Source organism: Theropithecus gelada, chromosome X (assembly GCF_003255815.1).
Source record: "Theropithecus gelada isolate Dixy chromosome X, Tgel_1.0, whole genome shotgun sequence".
NCBI classification, from domain to species: domain Eukaryota; kingdom Metazoa; phylum Chordata; class Mammalia; order Primates; family Cercopithecidae; genus Theropithecus; species Theropithecus gelada.
Genome location: NC_037689.1, coordinates 25,706,904 through 25,724,027, shown reverse-complemented (window position 1 = coordinate 25,724,027; position 17,124 = coordinate 25,706,904).

The following is a 17,124-nucleotide window of genomic DNA, read 5'->3' as shown; positions in this document are numbered from 1 at the left end:
GTTCTCACTTACAAATGATGAGAACACGTGACGCATAGAGGGGAACAACACAGACTGGGGCCTACCAGAGGGCAGAGGGTGGGAGGAGGGAGAGGATCAGGAAAAATAGCTAATGGATACCAGGCTAATACCTGGGTGATGAAATAATTTGTACAACAAACCCGCATGACACACATTTTCCTATGTAACATAACTGCACATCCTGCACATGTACCGCTGAACTTAAAAACTTAAAATAAAAGCATATGTGTGTGTGTGTGTGTATACATATTCTATCTATCTATCCATCTCTCTCTCTCTTTCTGTGTGTGTGTGTGTGTGTGTTTGTGTGTGTAATGACATACAGGTCTAATTGAGGACTGGGACAGGAACCTTCCTGATTTAAGCCAGACCCCCTCTTTGTCCTCCGGAGCTCATTTTGTTTTACACTAGAGTTTGCATCTCCCAAAATGCAGATTGTCTTTCATGGAAAACAAAGCTCTCCCTTTTTCCTCTACAGATCTCAGGGTCTTCTGTTAATCGTATCAAGGGATTATTTTATGTCCAGGACAGGTCTGAGGCTCCAGAAAGCAAGAGGTGAAAGGAGCAAAAGGTGTCCTTTTCGAATGAGATTACAGATTATCCTGAGCTTCTGGAAATGCAAAGCCTTAGCCACAATGGCTCCTGTGAGCACACACCTCACCACACGTGTTCACACCTAGAAAGCAGTCTGTGGAGCACACTCTTCATTTGAAAGAGAAAACAAATCAAGCGACAGTTTCCCGAGGTATCTAAAGAAATGAATGAATAGATCACACCTTGTTGAAAGTTTAAGATCTCCATGTTGAGCAGGTATCATGATCCTTTCATTAAAATTATAAATGCAAACTCAGAGTATTCAGAGAAGCTAAAAGCAGTCTAAAGTAGATTTTATCCATAAAAGTAACTATTTGGGTTAAAAAGGGCATTATATTCACACTGATGGCAATAACTAGTCCTTCAAGGATTTAAATGGACTACTCTTGGGTGCACCATAAGCAAAATTCGACTTAACATATGATGTCTCCCAGTTTTAGACCAATTTCTGCTTGATTAAAATCAAATGAGGAGAGTGTGATGGCTCACACCTGTAATCCCAGCATTTTGGGAGGCTGAGGTGGGAGCATCGCTTGAGCCCAGAAGTTCAAGACCAGCCTGGGCAACAGAGTAAGACCCCATCTCTGAAATATTTAAAAATTTTTATAAGTAAAATCAACCTATGCATGTTAAATACAATATAAATTAAATTATTTAATTATATTTACTGATCGAAATGGAAAATATTAACAACTAGAATGTTCACATAGATGAATGAAAAAATTTATTATTTCCTATACAATGAACACTGACATTTCCTAGAGAAAGCTTTGGAACCAATATAATAGTGGATTACTAGAAAATAGTAAAACGTCAGTAAAATGCAAGCTAAACAGCTGATCCAACTATCTTTTCTCACTGATATAAGATAATTTGAGGCTTAAAGAATAGATTCAAAATTACAACATCATAGTAATTTATCTAAATAGCCAAAAAACCACTTTAATGTCAAAAAATTGAGTCAATCTGATCTGTATAAATGATTTAATATATTCAGGAGTAAAATAGTCATTGGGACATTTTCTTTCATTTACAGACTTAAGTAGTATTGATTTGTCTACTACACACACTCACTCATGCACACATATTTATAAGCACTGGATTCACAGGGATAAAAAGAGTATACATGCAAGTTACAGTATTTTTCTATTATTTGGATACTAGGAATAAAATGAGGCAAACTATTATACATGCACTGCATGAAGATTGCATTGTTATCTCTTCCTCTTCCGGGTTTTTGTGTGTTTTGCAACAGATCCAATCCTTTGAAAGAATTTCAGTCTGCGTCTTCCGCTGCACAGGGATGTTGAGCATTTTTATTGAAAGCGTAGTACTATAACAATTATAGCAATAGGCACTACTGTCAGTGCTGAAAATCCTTAGCAGAAACTCTTGTGATGAGATAAGAACTAATTGGATGCAAAGTTTTGTGAGGATAGTATATTGTCATATCTAAAATTCCCAGCCTATCTATACTCTTAGAGACTCTTAGTGATCTGTTCTATAGAGTAGGTTTTATGGAGAGACAACAGTAGGATTTTGTCTTCGTGTCTCTACAGCGTCCCAAATTCCACTTTTGGTCGCTGTTCTTTCTCTAAAGCGCCATGTCCAGGTCACATTGTATAGCAGTTTGAACTTCCCATTTCAACTCAGAGCTGGGCAGCACACCCCACTGTGCCCGCAGACTTTTCTCCTTCCAATGTAAGCTCCAAATTTTCCTTTCCCTACGGCCTGGTGGTCTACATGAATGCCATGGGATCGATCCGTTCATGTTAAAAAAGAAATAGCTTGTGATATCTTGTTTCAACCAGAAAACTTTAATGAACCCTCGATGTTTCAATGCAAGGAAGACAAAAGAAGGGAAGAGAAGAAAAGAGAACAAGAGAAGAGGAAAAAAGAGCAGAAGTAAAAGAAGAGGAGACAGAAAAGGAGAGAAGAAGAGAGGAGAGAAAACCATCATAAGGATTTAATATGTGAAACAACTCAGCAATAGTTGAATGTCCTATGTTCTCATTTATAAGTGGGAGCTAAATAATGTGTACACACGAACACTGAGAATGCAATAACGGACATTGGAGACTCAGAAGGGTGGGCGGGGCTGGGGGGTGAGGCATGAGAAATTACTTAACAGGTAAAATGTACACTATTCAGGTGATGGGTAAGCTAAACCCTCAGATTTCACCACTGTGCAATCTATCCATGTAACGAAACTGTAGTTGTATTCTACCCCTTACACTTGTAGAAACAATACATAAAGATTTAATGAGCCACAGTAAGGCAACAAAAACAATAATTGAGGGGAAAGGAGTTATACTGAATTCTTCTTGTCTTACCTAAAATTTTTAATTTTTCCATGGAGGAAATGAGGTTCCTTAGCCACCATTTTAAAATATATGAAATTGTTTAATTTAATTTATTTAATTTTTCTTTGTTCTACTGTATCATTTTTTAATGCTTATAGAAGGCAATTTTCTTTTATATGTCACATTTATTGATCCACTACCTACTTGTTTTGTTTTGTTTTTAGGTACTCTGCCAGCTATAATTAGACACAATAATTACTTCTTGTTGATTAACATATACAATTATTTTCTAGGACAAGGCAATCTTTTAATAAAGTGTCGACTCTTAGATGAAAGGAAATTATACACATTGCATTTAATATTTCCAACAGCTATGTAAATTCTCATCATTTTCTCTCTAATTAAGGAAGCATGCAAAAACTTATTTTAATAGAAAATGTATGGTCTTATTAAATGCTCTTCAAACTTTATTAATTTTCATCAAAAAATCTTTTAAAAACACAACAAAAGGAATAGGGGAAATAAAAAATTGCTTTATGATAGCAGTATTTTTCTTCCGTGTTTGTCCTATGCCTGGTACATGTATATTTGTATACATTTTGTATGTATATATGTAATATATGCATTATGTATATACATGTGTATGCACATATATAAACTATAAACATGAGTTATATATACTGTCCTGTTTCTTAATAACAGGGATAAATTTTGAGAAATGCATCATTAGGCAATTTTATCGTTGTGTGAACATCATCGAGTGGACTTACACAAATCAAGATGGGAGAGCCTGCTACACACCTGGGCTAGATGTATAGCCTACTGCTCTTTCACTACACACCTGAATAACAGTTTACTCTACTGAATACTGCAGACAATTTAATGCAATTGTAAGTATCTGTGTATCTGAACATCTAAACATAGAAAAAGCAGAGTAAAAAATATGGTATTACAGTCTTAGAAGATCACCTGCGTCTATGTAGTCTGTCATTGACTGAAATATCATTATGTAGTTCATACCTGTATAGATTATCTATCCATTTATGTATCTATCTCTCCATCCACCCATCCATGCATCCATTCATCATCCATCCATCCATTCATCCATTCATCCATCCACCCATGCATCCATCCATCTTATCTATCTATCTATCTATCTATCCATCTAGCTAGCTAGCTAGCTAGCTATCCATCTACCCATCTAACTATGAACTATATTTTGTGTTACTCCTTGTAGTTCTATATTTAAGAAGGAAGCAATGGCTTGTTAGTCTCTCCACCATAAAAATATCATAGCCGTTGTTCGTAAATGGTAGCACCAACACTCATCCACAAATTGGAAAGAGATTCCTCATGAATATAGCATTAAAAAAAAATACATCCTCTGGTTCTCAGAAAGGAGAACAGTCAGAAGAGAATTAACCCAGGAGAAGGTGCAGAACATATTTATATGGATGGCAGAAATCACCAACTGGCAACCCACTGCCTCGCTGGATTCTTGGGAATGGAAACCAACGTGACTAGAAAGAAAGCCGCCAATCCATTTTTAAAACGCACGTTGATGCTTTTTTATCCGTTTTATCTCAGGAGCAAAGCGCTTGAGTTTTCAATTACCTTTTTTTTTTTCAAAATATATGTTGAATATGCTTTTTGAGCTAATAGATTTCAAGGTTATGAATGTCTTGGGGGTCGAATGGTTTTCTACTGTTAAAAGCCTGTAGGTGTTGTGGCACTCTCATTTGGTGTTTTAATGTTGCAGGGATACCTGAGAGGAGCTTTGTTTTCTTAGCCCTAAAGTTTGTGCTTTGGTTTGTTGGGATTGATTTGCTTTGTTTTCTACCTGGATGTTTATAGGGTATTGCTTTCATTTTTTCATTTTTCAGGATATGTCTAGGCATGATCTTATTTTGGATGTTATTTTCTGAAATGCCAGTGATGAATACTAATTTGTACAAGTAGGGAGTTGAAACCTCCACACATATCAAGAAGAAGGGCTTAATTGAAGGAAAGTTAGTAACAGATAAATTAAGCACTGTCTGAGCAATTCCCCTACTTTTCCATGTTTATCCTAGCACAAACACCCACAATGATGTTCTCTCTGTCTCTTTTACGCTTTTTTTTTCTCTCTCTCACACACACGCACAAACACAACACACAAATCCACAGAAACACACACACCACACACACAAACACGAAGACACAGAGTCAGACATATGTACACAAACTCAAGTGTACACACGGAAGCACATGCACACACACACACAAGCATACTATATACACAGAAATATACAAGTACTCACACACACGCACACAACACACAGATTCCCACAAATACACGCAGAGGCACACACACACCTATTTAACGAGCAGTCACTTTCTGGTGTTTATCATTCCTGAATGATCATAAAATAGATATTGCAGACAGCTGAGTCAGGAATCATTGAGTCAAGGTAGTTGTTGAGTTTCTGGAAAACACAGATTCCTGAGTACAAAGGTGGGGGGAAAAGTAGAGAGTGGGGTACAACTGCTTCTTCTTTCAGTTGGTCTTGGAGTTTAGGCTCAGGCATAAATGTGTCCTGAAGGGAAATTTAGGTTTTCTTTTATTCTTTTTTTTTTCTCCACAACTTCCTGTACCTTATGACTAATTGACATTCTTTTCAGACTGGTTTATTAGTCTTGTTTCATGGTTATTCTACATTTCCATTAAAAAAGTATTTGTGGGCATTTTACAAAACATTTCAGAGAGGCTATACAAAAGAAAATTCCCTTGGTATGAATTTAAAGGAAAGCAATCAGTTTTTTTCTCAAGTTTAATTTTACATAAAGAGGGTACATGTACAGGTTTGCCATGTGGATATACTGTACCCAGGTAGTGAGCATAGTACTCAAGAGGTAGTTTTTCAAGCCGTGATACACTGTCTCCCACCTTTCTCCCTGCCAGTGTCTATTGTCTATTGAGAACAGTGTCTTTTGTTCCTACATTTATATTCATGTGTACTCAATGTTTGTCTCCCACTTACAAGTGAGAACATGTGGTATTTGCTTTTCTGTTCCTGTATTAATTCACTTGGGATGACAGCCACCAGCTCCATTCGTGTTACTGGAAAGGACAATATTTCATTCTTTTTTATGGCTGCATAGTATTTCATGGTGTATGTGCACCACATTTTCTTTATCCAATCTATGGATGGGCACTTGGGTTGATTCCCGGTATTTGCTATTGTGAATAGCATGGCAATGAACATACAAGTGCAGTGTGTTTTGGGGTAGAATGATTTAGTTTCCTTTGGATATATACCCAGTAATGAGGTTGCTGGGTTGATTGGTAGCTCTGTTGTAAATTCTTTGAGAAATCTCCAGACTACTTTCCCCGGTGGCTGAACTAACTTACATTCCCACCAGCAGCGTGTAAGTGTTCCCTTTTCTCCGCATCCTCACTAGCATCTGTTATTTTTGAGTTTTTAAGAATAGTCACCCTGACTGGTGTGAGATGATATCTCACTGTGGTTTTGATTTGCATAGGAAAGGAATTATTTTTAAAACAAGATTAGAATGAGACAATCAATGCGCACCAGATATCTGGTACACATGGCCTGTCGTAAAATTTGGAACCTAGTGTCGTCACTGAAGCCAGGCTCGGCTTGGCTGTTTGCCACTTGCAAAGCCAAGAAGAAGAATGAGATGCAGTGGGGAAGTGGCCAGGTTCACACCTAAAGAAACCACCTCAAAATTTCAACTGGACAAGGGGACTTTAAAAGGGGAGCTTGGAATGGGAAGCATGCGGGAGGGGTGCCAGATAGGAGGTCTGCAAGTGTTGTTCCGAAGGCCATCTCAAGCTGTGGTCCACCTGGAGCTCAGGCTGGTGTCATCTCAACAATTGCCAGAGTGTAGACTAACCCCAGTGAGGTAATCGCTAGGATTTCGCATCTGGGTCTCCACGTCTGATTGATCTCAAGATTAGCCCCCGGACCTTCCAATAAGCACATAATTACATACAAGAGTACAGTTAAATAAATATGCATGGTGTAAGGGAGTGAATGGTGAGAAAAAGAGGGATGTTGTATTTCAAAGAAAATTCATTTCAATGATATACTTTAAGACTAAGGAGGGGCCGGGTGCGGTGGCTCCTGCCTGTAATCCTAGCACTTTGGGAGACCGAGGCTGCCGTATCACTTGAGGCCGGGAGTTTGAGACCAGCCTGGCCAACATGGTGAAACCCCATCTCAATTAAAATACAAAAATTACCCGGACGTGGTGGTGTGTGCCTGTCATCCCAGCTACTCTGGAGGCTGAGGCAGGAGAACAGCTTGAACCTGGAAGGCGGAGATTGCAGTGAGCTGAGATTGTGCCACTTCACTCCAGCCTGGGTGACAGAGCAAGACTCTGTCTCAAAACACAAACAAACAAAAACTAAGGAGCGCAAAAAGGTTTTGGCAGAACATTTTAAGGTTACATCTTGAGACTGGGGGGGAAGCAAAAAATAGTTCTAAAGTGCATTTTCAGGCTACACTGTTTGGTTACACTGTGACTATATGGTCCCTATTCTGACTATTTACGTCTTGTTAGGAGTAAATAAAAGTGTAGAATAGACCTTTTCACAATAGTCAAGATATGGAATCAATCTGGTTATCCAATGACAGATGGATAGATAAAGAAAGTGTGGTACATATACACAACAGAATACTATTTAGCCATAAAAGGAATGAAATTTTGCCATTTGCAACAACATAGACAGAACTTGAGGACATTGCGTTAGGTGAAATAAGTCAGAAATAAAAAGTTAAACATTGTGTGTTCTCACCCACAGGTGGAAACCAAAAAAGTGGATCTCAGAATACTAGAGGCTGAGTAGGGGAAGGGGAAGGCAGGGACAAGGAGAAATTTGATAAAGGATACAAAATTATAGTCAGATAGGAGGAATAAATTATAGTGTTCTGTGGCTCTGTAGGATGATTACAGTTAACAATAATATATTTATATGGTTTCAAATAACTAGAACAGAGGATATTGAATGTTTGCAACACAAAGCAATGATCAATGTTTGAGATGATGGATGTGCTAATTACCCCGATATGATCACTCTACAATATATGCATTGCAATATCACTATGCACTCCATAAATAAGTATCATGACTATGTGTCCATTTAAATTTTTTTTTTTTAATTTTAAAGCACCATTTCTTGCGGATAAATTGCAGTTCATGTTAATTGTTTTGGGAGAATTATGTGGAGCAGTCACCACAGAAATCAGTATAGTGATCCTTTAAAAAATTACAAAGAGAATTAGCATATGATCCTGCAATCCTACTTCTGGGCATATACCCAAGGGAATTGAAAGTAGAGTCTTAAGAGATATTTTCACGCCCAAAGTATATTGCAGTATTAATCACAATAACCAAAAGGTAGAAGCAATTCAAGTGTCCACTGGCAGACAAATAGGTAAATTGAATATGGTTTATCTATACAATAGAATGTTATTCAGCCTTAAAAAGGAAGGAAATTTTGACACATGCTACTATGTGGATGAACCTCGAGAACATTATGCTCAGTGAAATTAACCAGTCACAAAAGGACCATAGTTTGTTATTCCACTTACATGAGACACTCAGAGTCACCAAATTTATAGACACAGAAAGTAGAATAGTGCTTACAGCGCATTGGAGGGGAGAATGGGGAGTTGTTGCTTAATGAGGACAGAGTTTCAGTTTGGGAAGATAAAAATTTCTGGAGATGAATAATGGTGGTGGTTGTACAATAATGTGAATGTATTTAATTCCACTGAACTCAGTGCCTAAGAATGATTGAGATGGTAAATTTTATGTTCCATGTTTGTTTGTTTTTGTTTTTTCTTTTATTTAATCTTTTATAATCCTTTACATTTCTATGTGTGGTAAAACAAACAAACAAAAGAAAGTTACCACTTCATTCTCTTGACCTGACACACTTCTCCTTGCCATGGCATTTCTTCCTAACTTTGTACGCTTCTGAAAAATAAAGTTTCTGTCCCAGAAAGCACAGCAACTTTGCCATTGTGTAACAGCAGAAGCAAACCCAATAAAGAAATGAGAGTGTGCAGAGTTCTAGTATCATTCAGCAAAAAGAGCAAATAATAGGGCAAGAGAAATAGATGAACAGCACCAAAAAATCTGGAATGCCCCTTTCTGTAGACCTGTCATGCTCCCCAAGGAGCGTATGAGGGTAGCAACTAGGGAGGAGGCAGAAGCACTGATCTCAGGCCCAAAATTTAAAGGATCACCAGTAAATTTTGTATCCAAGATAAATAATATTTAATGCAACATTTAAAAAAATAAACATGGATGGAAATAATAATATAAAATTCCAGGATAGAAACAGGACCAGAATTTTGAAGAAAAGCAGCATTGGTATTATTAACTTTTTTTCTGTTGCTTTCAGCTCCAATATGACTCTGTGTTATCTACATAGCAACTCCCTGGACTCCAATAAGAGCTTGGCTTAATTCTGGCTCAGTGATCCCCAAATGAGGGGAGGATATCTGGCAAGGTCTGGAGACAGTTTTGGTGTCACCAGTTGGAGAAGGGAATGTTACCGGCCTCTGGTGGGTGGAACCAGAGGATGTTGCTCAACATCCTACAGTGCACAGGATGGCCCCCACCTTGACAAAGCCTCATCCGCCCCAAATGTCAATAGTGCTGACACTGAGAAACCTGTTCTGACCAATCCCAGTTGTATACAAGTTTTCACATCTGCATCACCCTCCCCAACCGGATTCGAATCTCTGCCAGGTCATGCCCATGTCATTAAGTTTGCAGTCCTCTTGGTTCCTGCATGCTCTGACAGGGGAGTGGGGTGCCATTTTGGGGTCTTTGAATGCTCATTACCAAATTAACCCAACCCTAATGAAGCAACCTCAGCAGCCATCACTAAGCAAAGACTCCAGCCCACCAAAGTCTCCAGAAAGACAATGCTAACATCCCAATTTTTACCTTTGTTATATTAAATATATTTTACCACCTAATGTCTATTCATGATAAACATTTACTAGACTTCAAGCAGAGAATGAGATTTCCTATGTAGTCTTCTGCAGTTCCCTGAAGTGATTTATAGAGGTAAAAGATGAGAAGATTGGGTCATTGTAATTTAAACATCTCGGAACCCTTGGAGATTCAAAAACATCTTACTTTTGGCCGGGCGCGGTGGCTCATGCCTGTAATCCCAGCACTTTGGGAGGCTGAGATGGGCAGATCATGAGGTCAGGAGATTGAGACCATCCTGGCTAACACGGTGAAACCTCGTCTCTAAATAAAAATACAAAAAAAAAAAAAAAAAGCCGGGCGTGCTGGCGGGCGCCTGTAGTCCCAGCTACTCGGGAGGCTGAGGCAGGAGAATGGCGTGAACCCGGGAGGCAGAGCTTGCAGTGAGCCAAGATCGTGCCACTGCACTGCAGCCTGGGCAACAGAGCAAGACTCTGTCAAAAAAAAAAAAAAAAAAAAAAAAAACCTACCTTTTAGCATCTGTTGCAATATTTCAGTACTTTATAATAAGGTTTAGCTTAAATGCTAAGGGTGCTTATGCTTAAGTACAGTTTAAACATTTGAAAAGTATTTCACCTGAAATCTAGCGTAATTTTCACGGGGAGAAACACAACATTCATGCATTGACCAGAATGGACATGAATTATCTGCCTTAGAAAGCACAGCTCAGTGAAAGTCAAGAAAGGCATGCATCCTAACATCTCAAGTTTATATCACTCTCAGATCAATATCCAAGGAAGTTGGTAGATCATAGCCCAAACACAGAAAATGTCAAACTTCCCAAATACTATGTGTGCCCTGGTACCCATCAGCAACCCTACTGTCATTCAGAGAACAGCAAAACACTAGGTTTATGAGTTATGGACATAATTCATCAATGTATTCCCACCCAAAAAAAAAGTCCTTGGCATCTTATACTTAGATGATATACAGTAAAAATTTATTATACAGTGAACTTTTGTTATATCTAATATCAGATAGTATTACATGGTAACATGCTGATTGGAAAACTAATTATGTTTCTATTTGGCTATAATTTTATCAAGATATCTAGCTACATAATACTGCTTCTGGGAGTTCTTAAGAGAAGTTATAATACAGTTTATTCAGTATGACTATTTTTGTAAATTTATTTCAGTAGCTTCATGGTACAAGCGGATTGGGGTGTATAAATGAATTGTATGGTGGTGAAGTCTGGGCTTTTAGTAGATCTTTCACCCAAATAGTGTAAATTGTACCCAACAGGTGATATTTTATTTCTCACCAACCTGAGTAGGAAATATGTTGAATCTTTCAACCTCCTACAGAATGCTTTCAATTTTAAGACATTGGGGTTTGAGACCACTTGGGTCCAAAACTTCTTGCTTTCATTATTTTATTTCTAATTGAACTCTGTCCACCTGCCTAGTCACAATTAATCAATAGTATAGTAATAATATTAATCTCAATAACTATTTCCCATGGACAGCACTTTGCAGTCTCTGTATCACTTTTGTTATCTGCATTTGCACATTGCAAAACTCCCAGGCAGAGGTAAGGAAAGGTTTTTGCACATCCAATTTGTAGATGAAGAAACTAAGATGGAGATGAAGATTCCGACATGCCACAGTCAATTTAGGGAAAATCAAAGAATGGCAGCAAAAATATTTCTAATCTACATCTGGTTTGCTTATCCATTTTTGCTTTACTACTGACTCTAATTTTCAGAATATTCCCTTCCTTGCAAGAAGCAGAAAAAGAAACAAGTCTGTATATATCCCAATTACTTTTTTTTTTCTAAACAGAGTAAGTTATCCTCATGGCCTCATTAACTCATTCCAAGATTTTTCCCCTTTACTGCTAATCAATATTTTGACTGGGTCAGTGCAAAATGCAATTCATGTTGAGTCATTTCTGGAGCAGTGACATAAAGCATGGAACTAACCTGTTCAAGGGCTGCATGATTAAAAAATAAATAAAACAAAAGGAGACAAGAGAAGAAAGAATGAACTAATGAAGTTCTGTTTTGCTATTCTGGTGTCCACTGGCTCTCTCTAAGAAATGAATGTTTGAAAGTTGGGAGATCCATAAATTCCTTGAAGTAATTTGCAATGCTTGGTAACATATGTTTAAGTGCCTTTTCCTTGGAAGAGGGTCTATGTCTTTCATCAGACTCTCCAGGGAACCAGAGATTCCAGTATGCTAAGCTTCATTCATTCTTTCATCCACCCATCATCAGTTAAGAAATTAGTGTGCACCTCCCCTGTGTTAACACAGAAAATTAAGCATGATCAAATCGTGGAAATTCAAAGAACCTGCCGTGTTCTAGGAAATAAATAGTTAACTATGATTTGTGCGTGAAGCTCCTGGAGGGTCACTTAATGGGAGTCTGGACTTTATCCTGAAGGTCACTTGAAAGCTGCTAAACATGATAAGAGTCATGAGCAGGGAAATGGGAGCTGTCCTTGGAAAACTGGTGAAGTAGACAACCTCAGAGGCAACTCGGCTGTTGGAATCCAAATCTCACTGTAGTAGGGCAAATGTTCTTGCTATCTTGTTTTCCTCTGGTCTTTCCTCGTTTTGTAAAAAGAACCAAACACATCTTTCAATGTGAAGCTTAACAAGCAACTAATTCCACCACTGATTTTTTTTATAGGCGATTCCACTATACTACTGGCTACTATGATTTTCACCATAGGTTATGGGCTGAACTGTGGCCCCCAATATGCAGATGTCAAAGCCCTTAGCCCCAGGACCTCAGTATGGGACTGTATGTGGAGACAGGGTCTTTAAAGAGGTCATCAAGGTAAAATGAGGTAACTAGAGTGGGCCCTAATCTAATAGGACTGTGGTCATTATATGAAGAGGAGATGAGGGGCCAGGCACAGTGGCTCACACCTGTAATCCCAGCACTTTGGGAGGCCGAGGCGGGCAGATCACGAGGTCAGGAGATCGAGACCATCCTGGCTAACATGGTGAAACCCCGTCTTTACTAAAAATACAAAAAATTAGCTGGGCGTGGTGGCGGGCGCATATACTCCCAGCTACTCGGGAGGCTGAGACAGGAGAATGGCGTGAACCCGGGAGGCGGAGCTTGCAGTGAGCCAAGATCGCGCCACTGCACTCCACGCTGGGCGACAGAGTGAGGCTCCGTCTCAAAAAAAAAAAAAAAAAGAAAGAAAGAAAAAAAGAGAGAGAGAGGAGATGAGGGCCAGGCACGGTAGCTCACGCCTGTAATCCCAGCACTTTGGGAGGCTGAGGCAGGTGGATCACCTGAGGTCAGGAGTTTGAGACCAGCCTTACCAACATGGAGAAACCCCCTCTCTACTAAAAATACAAAATTAGCTGGGTGTGGTGGTGTGTGCCTGTAATCACAGCTACATCGGAGGCTGAGGCAGGAGAATCGCTTGAACCCAGGAGGCAGAGGCTGCGGCGAGCCGAGATCGCACCGTTGCACTCCAGCCTGGGCAACAAGAACGAGACTCCATCTCAAAAAAAAAAAAAAAAAAGTAGATGAGGACACAGACACACACATGTTTATTACTGGATCCATTACTCCTAATCTCTTTACTCACTGAGATGGAAGAGGGCGGAAGATAAAGTCCACTGTAGCTGCTTCTAAAAGATTGGATTTGTCCTTTTGGAATCCTTTAAGGAGCTCTGAATTGCAAAGACCTAAAGTCAGCATTTCTGGTTTGACCTCTGGGCAAGGTGTGAAGATGTGTATATTTTATAGGCATTAAAAGATGCTTCAGAAGAAATGCAAGCTGTGTAGTCATCGGATTCTTCCACAGACTATGATGGTTCAAACTCTGTAAATGCTTTTAAGTAAGAGGCACAGGACAAAAGGAAACATTGTCCGAATAAGCTGTCTCTTCTTTGCTCACTTCAAAAGAATTCCAAACATTTCCAGTTGTGCTTAATAATCACTCTCGCCGAAACTATTTCTCTCAAAATGCTCACTTTTGTTACCTAAGAGAAGACATCTTCTATTTTTATTTTCTGAGGATCAAAAGCTAAATGATTCTCTGTTTTTATTAAAGTCTCATTAAAAAAAGAACCATTTTTGAAGTGTGCATTTCAGTGTCCTTAGTGCACTCACAATGTTGTACAACCATCACCTCTGCCTAATCACAAATCGTTTCTGTCAGTTTATTCTCTCTTGATCCCATTCATTCATTCTCTGATGAATTTGAGGTATTGTAAAATTGCATTCTGTAAGAACCTGAGAGAGGAAAACACGCCATAATTCTCTCCCACCAAAACCCGGAAGCAAAGTGTTAATGTTTCCTCCCACCTTCTCCCTTTGTCTATTTGCAGTGGGCTGTTTTGTCCAAATGCCATTCAGACCTCAGGGAGCAAGGGGCCTTTCCAGGCTGAAGAATGCTCTATTATTTACTATTTCTCTAAGATCATCTTTCCAACGGCCGTTTTCTAGTGAGAATCCTGAACAGTGAATCTGAAAGGAGCAGATGGAAGCTTTTATTCGCTGAAGAGCATCATCAGTTAAGTGACTTTTACTTTCATCCGATGGGACTCCAGTTCGGAGTCTCTGATATCAGACCGACACAATGCTGTCTCGCTGATACCTTTCAAGGAAAGAGTCTTTCTCACGGTCCAGTACAATACCCCAGAATCCAACCTGGAAAGTAACAGCCATGCATCAAAATAACTTACACAATGATGCCTTTGTACTCAGTTACTGATATTAAGATATGTTGGGGTGAGGAAAAAATTTGTTGTAAATGTGATCACGTTTGCTCATGATTTCAAGTAATTCCAAAATATTTCTTACTAATTCAAAGAAAATATGATACTCCAGTGTTCCCCAAATTACACCGTAATTACTCAGGCCATACACACTATTTGGGAGAGTTGCCATGCATCAGAAAAGACAGAAGATTAATCAGAACTGAAGACATTATGGTATTAAAGAGGGTTGCCTAGATGGTTACCAGAGTCTGGGAAGGATAGTTGAAAGTTGGTAGAGGAGGTGGGGATGTTTAATGGGTAAAAAACAAACAAAAAGAATGAATAAGACCTACTTTTTGATAGCACAGCAGGGTGACCTAAGTTGGTCGTAACTCAACTGTACAGTTTATAATAAAATAACTTAATGAAAGTAATTGGATTATTTGTAACTCAAAGGATAAATGTTTGAGGAGATGGATACACCCTGTTCTCCATGATGTGCTTCTTTCACATTAAAAATGGAAAAAGAGCGTTGCCTTTGAAGTGCAACAGCAGCACACAGAAGACACGCCTCACTGGGCCTTGGAGAATCAAAGGTTCCCCAAAGGAAGTGGTGCCTACGCTGGAACTAAAGGGGACAGCCAGGAGGGAGCTTGGTGAAACCTTTAAATGCACATTCTAGAAGAAGGGAGGCGTTTTCTGGGCAGAGACAGCCACATGGTCATGGACCCAGAGGTAAACTTGGTGTCCCTGTAGCAAGCAGAAATAGCAAAAACAAACACAAACAAAACCAAAAAGCAACCAGACTGGTAAACAGAGTCTTCTCTTTGAGGCAAAATCCAAAAGGAATGCACGTTGTTCTGATCACCATACAGAGCTGCCATACAAGGGCTGGGAACAGAAGGATGACAAATAGACTTGTGTGTTTTAGGCAGAAGACTCCAGCTGTAGTTTGGAGAATGAATCATAATGGATGGAAGAGGAAGACAAAACATTTTGGCAGCCTTTTATGTTTATATATGACATGGTTTTTCTCTGTCCCAACCCAAATATCACCTTGAATTATAGCTCCCGTAATCCCCACATGTCATGGGAGGAGCCTGGTGGGAGGTAATTGAATCATGGGAGGGGGCAGGTTTTCCTATGCTGTTTTCATGACAGTGAATAAGTCTCAGGAGATCTGATGGTTTTATAAAGGGCAGTCTCCCTGCACACACTCTCTTGACTGCTGCCACGTAAGACATGCCTTTTGCTTCCCCTTCGCCTTCTGCCATGAATGTGGGACCTCCCCAGCCATGTGGAACTGTGAGTCCATTAAACCTCCTTCCTTTATAAGTTTCTCAGTCTTGGATATGTCTTTATTAGCAGCGTGAGAACAGACTAATGCACTTCCATGTCTCTCTCTTTTTTTTTTTTAAAGCCAAAACCAACTATTTGACAACGACGTTAGCTAATATATTAAGTTATGCCCTATCAGGGAAAGTGTAAAGGATGGTGTTGGTATTTCTACTCCAAGTAGTGCAATAGTAGTATTTCACAGAGTATACAGCTTTCACAGTCAGTAACGTATCTCTCATTCCAATATGTGGAAACAGAACTCACCTCCGTCCTGGCTTTACAATTCATAACATTGCTCAATCTCTTCAAAACTCCACTCTTAGTGAATCTAGATAACTCATTAAATATTAATATAATGCACTGACTTGTGTCTCTGAAAAATACAGCTCTAAGTCCTAATCTCCGGAACTTGTGAATTTGGAAAAATAATCTTTGCAAAGGCAATTTTAAGGTGAGAATCAAGATGAGATTATGCTGGATTAGGGGTAGCAAGCCCCGAATCTGATGACAAATGTTCTTAAAAGAGATATAGAGAGAAAAGTGGGAAAATCCACGTGGAGATGGTGTCAGAGAGTGGAATGATGCGGCCACAAGCCCAGGGACACCTGGAGCCACCAGGAGCTAGGAGAGGCAGGGAGGATCCTCCCCTAGAGCCTCCAGAAGGAACTGGATACAATTATAATGGGTTAAATGGTGACCCCCTAAATATGTCTATGTCCTATCCCCCAGAAACTGCGAATGGAACCTTATTTGAAAGTAGGGTCTTCGCAGATGTCATTAGTTAAGAATCTGAAGATGAGATCATCTGGGATTTGGGTGGGCCCTAAATGCAGTGACAGGCATCCTTCTAAGAGACAGAAAAGGAGTCACAGACAAAGAGGAGAAGGCCACGTGGAGATGGAGGCAGAGACTGGAGTGATGTGGCCACAAGCCCAGTGATGCCTGGAGCCCCCAGGAGTTGGGAGGGGCAGGAAGGATCCTCCCCTAGAGCTCTCCAAGTGAGCGTGACACCTTGATTTTCTGAGAGAGTGTGGCCCTGCCAAGAGCTCCATCTTGGAGTTCCGTTCTCTACAATGATAAGAGGATAAATTTCTGTTGTTTAAGCCACCTGGCTTGTGACAATTAGTTATGACAACCCCAGGAAACTAATATGAATAGCTATGCCTTTTGTCCAACATAAACC